Source organism: Notothenia rossii (genome assembly GCF_949606895.1).
Source record: "Notothenia rossii genome assembly, chromosome: 7".
Taxonomy (NCBI): Eukaryota; Metazoa; Chordata; class Actinopteri; order Perciformes; family Nototheniidae; genus Notothenia; species Notothenia rossii.
In genome coordinates this window covers 41,984,058-41,992,320 of record NC_136905.1, presented here as the reverse complement: position 1 = coordinate 41,992,320, position 8,263 = coordinate 41,984,058, and positions in this window count along the sequence as shown.

The following is an 8,263-nucleotide window of genomic DNA, read 5'->3' as shown; positions in this document are numbered from 1 at the left end:
CACTATTCTCGGATAAATCTTTTCATTTTCACCCATTTTTTATGGAACTCCAAAAAGACAAGTTAGTCTTTTTTTTCCCTTCCTGTTCTGATTTCTCACTGATTGAATGGCAAACGCGACCCGCCATCGGAAGGCCTCCGCCGGCCCGGCCTCGTGCCGGTGCTCTGGCGGTTGGTTCCTCCGAACTGCGGGTTCGACTCTGATGGCCGGGAGGGACGAGGGAAACGTCGGGGGGGTCTGCTGGAGGCTCCTGCTGGAGTCTTGCGTTTCACTGGGACCTGGCTCGAAAAACTCGAAACCCTGACTCCAGTGCGGTGTTGCGGCCATGCGCCTCCGGGTACCAGACTCCCCTGCCTCCTCCGTGTTGCGTGGGCTGCGTAGGGGTAACCCTGCGTGTCCGTTACCCTGCGTGTCTCTTACCTCCCAGGCCGACCAATATGAAGTGTTTCCAAGACGAACCGTCTGACTCAGGGGTCCCACCACGGGTTCCGTAGCGGGGTGAAAGTTCCACCTCCCCACTTCGCCGCGGAATGCAAGACAAACACCTGTTTCTCTCATCCTCCACTGTGGCATAGCGGCCTTAGTCGGCTGCGGCATTCATCAATTGGCCTTGCTCCGGGCACAGGACCCTACTTCATCAAACTACCTGTTTGATCCTGCGTAACAACCACATATATGCTTGTCTGCAAAGACATTGATCGAATGGCAAACGTGACCCGCCATCGGAAGGCCTCCGCCGGCCCGGCCTGGTGCCGGTGCTCTGGCGGTCGGTTCATCCAAACTGCGGGTTTGACTCTGCTCCTGGTGCGGACAAAGTCAGCGGCGAATGCCGGAGCGCATATATGCTTGTCTGCAAAGAGGGACATGCCTGGTCCCGCCCAGGTGTTCTTCTACGGCTAGTGTCCAGCCAGCTGCGGTATCAGCAAATTTGACCCGCCATCGGAGGGCCTCCTCCCCGGGTCCAGCTTCCGGTGCTTGGCGGTCGGTTCATCCAAACTGCGGGTTTGACTCTGCTCCTGGTGCGGACAAAGTCAGCAGCGAATGCCGGAGCGCATATATGCTTGTCTGCAAAGAGGGACATGCCTGGTCCCGCCCAGGTGTTCTTCTACGGCTAGTGTCCAGCCAGCTGCGGTATCAGCAAATTTGACCCGCCATCGGAGGGCCTCCTCCCCGGGTCCAGCTTCCGGTGCTTGGCGGTCGGTTCATCCAAACTGTGGGTTTGACTCTGCTCCTGGGGCTGACAAAGTCAGCGGCGAATGCCGGAGCGCATATATGCTTGTCTGCAAAGAGGGACATGCCTGGTCCCGCCCGGGTGTTCTTCTACGGCTAGTGTCCAGCCAGCTGCGGTATCAGCAAATTTGACCCGCCATCGGAGGGCCTCCTCCCCGGGTCCAGCTTCCGGTGATTGGCGGTCGGTTCATCCAAACTGCGGGTGCTCCTGGAGCGGACAAAGATATGTGTATTTGCCTGAAGGATGGAAATAAACAAAGAATGATATTTTACAGGACATGACGGATATGTGTTTTTCCAGGCTTTTTGGAAATAAACCAAATGTGATATTGCAGGGCATTACGTAGCTCATTTTACCCATGTGATGTTGTGCAGTACATTACTGAGCTCATTTAACGATATGGTGTACCAGGCGAATTGGGATGCTGCCATGTCCCAACTGGTCTCCGGAGGAATATAAGGAGAGTTGACAGGGGACTCTGCCCAGTGCTCATGAACCAAATGAGGGGTGTTTTAGAGGGTAAGGCTCTGGCTGTTTCTGCAGCCTCTGCTTCTACCTTCTCTCCCCACCCCGATACCAGCGCGTGCCTGCTGTAAAAGGCAGGTGCACGGGCTCTCACTGCCACTAACTCTGAGCCTGGCTCCCGAGCAGCACGTTCTCCCCGGCAGTCCGCCAGCAGATGAAAAACACCCACCTCTCCGCCTCTTCCGAGGGACGAGGGAACCGCGCGGGGGGGTCTGCTGGAGGTTCCTGCTGGGTGCTCCGTACTGCGTTTCACCGAGACCTGGCTCGAAAAACTCGGAACTCTGACTCCAGTGCTGTGTGGCGGTCTCGCCCTGGCCGTCCACCGTGCGCCTCTTGGTACCTGACACCTCCGGGGGCAGGTGCGAGGGGTTCAATGCACCAAATGAGGGGTGTGTTAGAGGGGAAGGCTCTGGCTGTTTCTGCAGCCTCTGCTTCTACCTTCTCTCCCCACCCCGATACCAGCGCGTGCCTGCTGTAAAAGGCAGGTGCACGGGCTCTCACTGCCACTAACTCTGAGCCTGGCTCCCGAGCAGCACGTTCTCCCCGGCAGTCCGCCAGCAGATGAAAAACACCCACCTCTCCGCCTCTTCCGAGGGACGAGGGAACCGCGCGGGGGGGTCTGCTGGAGGTTCCTGCCGGGTGCTCCGTACTGCGTTTCACCGGGACCTGGCTCGAAAGACTCGGAACTCTGACTCCAGTGCGGTGTGGCGGTCTCGCCCTGGCCGTCCACCGTGCGCCTCCGGGTACCTGACTCCCCTGCCTCCTCCGGGGGCAGGTGCGAGGGGTTCAATGCCTCCTCCCCCCGCTGCGGCGAAAGCCCGGAGGTACTGTTATCCCCACGTTTTTGTACCCAAAACTGTCTTGTAAGCTCGTGGCAGAACCATGAAACAAAAAACAATCAATGTATCGGACCCATCACCAGCCCCGCGTTGGTGCGGAGGTGGGCCCATTTTAACCAGGTGGTAACCCAAGTCCTCCCCTTGGTCCGTGTTCCCTGCATTGAAGCATCGGACCCATGGTTGCAATCACCAGTTGGCTAACGCATATAAACGGAGAAACAGAAAACCATTTAAATAGAATTCATTGTGTGTGTTTTGGGAAGGATGTTGACCGAATGCCCGGTGTACAGTCTCCGCTATCTGGCTTTGAATAAGCACCTTAAGCACAAACATGCAATGCGGAACCTGGAGGAAAGAGGCATCATTCTTAAAATGGCCAGTGGTAGAATAAATGTTCGGACCAAACCCTGTCCCATCACAGGGTGTTCGTATGCTGGGAAGAAACTACACCGTCATGTAACTCGTGACCACCCTGAGTTCTCCCGAGATGAGGCACATCAGGTCATGGCAAGGCTGAAGCATAGTGTGGCCATGCATTTGCTCCATGACCTCCGAGAGACTAATCCCATCATTGGAATGGCTACATTATTGGATATAGACAATGAGGAGGAATACCCGGTGCACCCTCCACCCTTCTCCCCACATACCGAGTGTGACGAAGAGGACTGCATGCAGGTGAGGCTGGACAATGTTGCATTGAGGGCTCAGAAGGATGCCCTCATTGATGAGGTGAAGACCCTGCGCTCCAGGCTAAAACAGGGTCTAAAACCCAGGAAGCAGAATGCCACTGCTGCTCTGCTTGAGGAAGACGAAGAATGTATACGATTTAAGGGCGTAGCAATCTCAAGTACCCCCGGCATGAACACAGTAGCCTCCGGCAGCAATACCCCTCTCAAGACCCCGGTGAAGACTGTCATGCGGTCCATAGAAGCCTCTGCGAGTGAGACCCCTCTCAAGTCTGTGATGCGGTCCCCAGAAGCCTCCGGAAGCAAGACCCCGGTGAAGAATGTCATGCGGTCCCCAGAATCCTCCGGAAGCAAGACCCCGGTGAAGATTGTCATGCGGTCCGACAAAGCCTCCGGTAGTGAGACCCCGGTGAAGACTGTCATGCGGTCCCCAGAAGCCTGATGTAGTGAGACCCCGGTGAAGACTGTCATGCGGTCCCCAGAAGCCTCCGGAAGCAAGACCCCGGTGAAGACTGTCATGCGGTCCCCAGAAGCCTCTGGAAGCAAGACCCCGGTGAAGACTGTCATGCGGTCCCCAGAAGCCTCCGGAAGCAAGACCCCGGTGAAGACTGTCATGCGGTCCCCAGAAGCCTCCGGAAGCAAGACCCCGGTGAAGACTGTCATGCGGTCCCCAGAAGCCTCCGGAAGCAAGACCCCGGTGAAGACTGTCATGCGGTCCCCAGAAGCCTCCGGAAGCAAGACCCCGGTGAAGACTGTCATGGGGTCCCCAGAAGCCTCCGGAAGCAAGACCCCGGTGAAGACTGTCATGCGGTCCCCAGAAGCCTCCGGAAGCAAGACCCCGGTGAAGACTGTCATGCGGTCCCCAGAAGCCTCCGGAAGCAAGACCCCGGTGAAGACTGTCATGCGGTCCATAGAAGCCTCTGCGAGTGAGACCCCTCTCAAGTCTGTGATGCGGTCCCCAGAAGCCTCCGGAAGCAAGACCCCGGTGAAGACTGTCATGTGGTCCCCAGAAGCCTCTGGTAGTGAGACCCCGGTGAAGACTGTCATGCGGTCCATAGAAGCCTCTGCGAGTGAGACCCCTCTCAAGTCTGTGATGCGGTCCCCAGAAGCCTCCGGAAGCAAGACCCTGGTGAAGACTGTCATGCGGTCCGTAGAAGCCTCCTGTAGTGAGACCCCTGTATGCCAGAAGACCCGTGCGTCTGTCTCCAATAAGCTGAAAGCTAATCTGGCTAAGGACTGGCCCTCTCCCCAAAATCAATGGTCCACTGGGAAGGGACGGGGGAATACCATGCGTGAAATCACGTTGCCTAAAAGCATGGAGACGTACATTCAGACATACAGAGGTCATTGCGAGGGTCTCGCACCGACAGTAAAACGGAAAGAGAATTGCATGTCCAATGTCAGCCGGATAAAGAACTTCCTAGTATTCATGGCCCATGGTGTTGACCGGCTGTCAGACTGGCTGTTTCTAAAAGACACAAAGAGGGTCCGTGGCTGGAGCGAGTATATTTCAGAGTCGGGCCGGACAGTCACAACATCGCTGTTGTTCCTGAAGACTGTGAACCATTTCCTGAGGTACATGTCTGCATCAAAGCTCCGGGGGTGCAGGCTCACCCAGTCTGATATGACCCACATCATCAGAGAGGTGAAAGCCAACATTAACGATTTGAAAAAGTCTGTCACTCTCCACCAGTTTAAGGTGAAGAGGGACAAGCTGGATCGTCTGCCGAGCCAGGCGGAGCTTCTTGCCGCCATGGCGGCCGCTGAGAAGCGCATCCCTGATCTCCTTGACCTGATGGCTAGCAATCCGACCTCAATCACCCAGTACGTGCTATATGGCTATCTAACCCTCCATTGGAGCCTCCTGTATGGCCACCGTCCGGGTGTGTACGCAAACATGACCAACACGGAGGTCTTTGAGGCGGACAGAAGGGGCACTGCTGAGGGCTACATCATCCACGTGCAGGATCACAAGACTGCCAAGACATTTGGTGAAGCACAGCTGGTGCTTACAATAAAGGAGTTTAGCTGGGTCATGCGGTGGATGGGGATAAAAGAGGGCTTGTCGGGTCCTCAGAGGGAATTCTTCCTTTTCACATCGGGGAAGCAGGCTTCCAAGAACCTGAACGCTCACTTGAAGAGGGCTTGGGCTGATGCTGGGCTAGAAACAGCCGTCACCTTCACCATCTTGCGCACTGCCCTGGCTGACAATATCAAGCATCACCAAGATCCAGAAAGCAGGTCGATTCTCGCTAGGTTTATGTGCCACGACGTAAGCACTGCAGACCGGTTCTACGCGAATACGCCTGGAATAAAGGAGGCATTGAAGATCCGCTCCATGTTCAGGGCGGCGGCAGCAGCTGCAGCAGCATCATCATCAGAAGGAGGTCTACCACCGTCAGCTACCTCCGAAGAGGACTCAGGGGCGGAGAGCAGCGATACCTCTTCTTCAGGACTGATTGATACTCCTGATGAGGGGAAAGGGGCCGTGGACTCAACCTTTTTTCCCCGGTGCACTGTACAAGTTAGACGGCTAATATGGCCCCCAGGCCCCTGTTAATCATGTTGTAATCATGTTGTTATTATGTTTATTTTGTATACTGTTTTTGTAAAAATGGTGTGATAATTAAATAAATAAAAAAACATTAGTATAACCTAGAAGGTTCCCAGGGGCAAATACAGTGCCAGGTATCAGACTATTTAAACAATGTGTACCAATGATTAAGACACCTTCCCTGGCTTGTAAAATGCGGTGATGCGCCCTGGACGTATCAGACTATTTTAAACAACTTTTCCCTGCCTTTCAAACACGTATCCCTGGGTGTTTTAGCCTGTCATTTTGCAGGATAACATTTAACATTGACCCTCTCCTGAAAATGGACATATTCTGTGCATTTCCGGGAGAGGTTACATGTTAAATTATATCCTGCAAAATGACAGGCTAAAACGCTCTTCCATACGTTTAAAAACACGTTTCCGACTATTTTAAACAACTTTTCCCCGCCTTTCAAACACTTGTTCCTGGGTTATAGCCTGTCATTTTGGAGGATATAATTTAACATGGAATCTCTCCTGGAAATGGACATATTCTGTGCATTTCCAGGAGAGGTTACATGTTAAATGATATCCTGCAAAATGACAGGCTACAACTCTCTTCCAGACGTTTAAAAACACTTTCCCTGACCATTTAAACATTATTTCTGGCTTGTAAAGTGCGGTGATGAGCCCTGACAGTATCAGACTATTTAAAGGGTTACCAGGAGCATGAGAACATCCTCCAAAGAAGGGGTGGTAGTGTCATGAATAAGGCCGAATATGGATGCCGATGTGCGGACGGTAAAGCACCGCAAAATCCACCCCCTTTAGGGTAACCAGGGGCATGAAGTTCTGTAGGGTGTGAACATCTGGGTTTAGTCCGTGGGGGAGTGCTTAAGTCCGGGGGCCTGGGGTCTCACGGTGCACGAGGTTATGGAAGTACCACTGTTGCCGGAGGTCCTCAGTCCGTCCTTTGGGGCTCTGTCAGGGGCTACAGAGAGGTGGTTTTCCCGGTCCCTCTCCTGGATGTATGAAATAACCTGAGCTCCATGTGAGGGAGAGAGGCTGGAGGTCATTAGGCCGTCCTTTGGGGCTCTGTGAGGTGCCCAAGAGAGGTGCTTTTCCCGGTCAATTTTAATGGAAGTCTGACATGAGCAGAGTGTGCATGTGAGGGAGCCGTGCTGGAGCTGCTTAGTCCGTCCTTTGGGGCTCTGTGAGGTGCTTTTCCCGGTCTATTTTAATGGAAGTCTGACATGAGCAGAGTGTGCATGTGAGGGAGCCGTGCTGGAGCTGCTTAGTCCGTCCTTTGGGGCTCTGTGAGGTGCTTTTCCTGGTCTATTTTAATGTAAGTCTGACATGAGCAGAGTGTGCATGTGAGGGAGCCGTGCTGGAGCTGCTTAGTCCGTCCTTTGGGGCTCTGTGAGGTGCTTTTCCCGGTCTATTTTAATGTAAGTCTGACATGAGCAGAGTGTGCATGTGAGGGAGCCGTGCTGGAGCTGCTTAGTCCGTCCTTTGGGGCTCTGTGAGGGGCTAAATAGAGGTGTTTTTCCCGGTCTATTTTAATGTAAGTCTGACATGAGCAGAGTGTGCATGCTTTGAAACTAATCCACCCACGCTTAGCATGCTATTTTAGGGTATACATCGTACCTTGTCACCATGCACTGTGCTCCCTGGGACGACGCGCCCTCCTGTGGGGACACATGAGAACTGCACTCAAATCACTTTGTGCTTTTTAAACAGTTTAACATATTTTTTTCCACATTTAAAAACCGCTTTCTGCCCTGGAAATCATTTCTAATCATTATTACCGTTATGGAGGGGCTGCAGGAACACTTTCCCCGCCTTGCAAACATTTATTCCTGGTTAAAATAATCAATTTGTTCCGCCTGCTTTCCGTCAGCACCTCTGCGGCTGTCGGATTAACACAGATGAATGCACTTTTAACACTCACGCAGCCAGAATTCCTGCTCTTTTCCTGGGTTACAAAGTGAGGTGACGCAGCCTGTCCTCTGAGTCTCCCCGCCTCTCAGAGACTTATTTCTGGGTAAAAAAAGCCATGTGCTCCGCCCCCTGGATCTCTGCATGTGTGTGTGCCTGTGAGTCTCTGGCTACTGTCCACATGCCCGCATTATGAGGCACTATTTTCGGATACATTTTCTCATTTTCACCACTTTTCATGTTTTTATTATGTATATTGTTATATTATTATTATTATTGTATATATGTATACTGTGTATACTGTTTTTGTAAAAATCATGTGATTATTAAATAAATAGTAAAACATGAATATAACCTTGAAGGTTCCCAGGGGCAAATACAGTGCCAGGTGTCAGACTATTTAAAATATGTTTACCCAGGATTCAGACACCTTCCCTGGCTTGTAAAATGCGGTGATGCGCCCTGGAGGTATCAGACTATTTTAAACAACTTTTCCCCGCCTTTCAAAC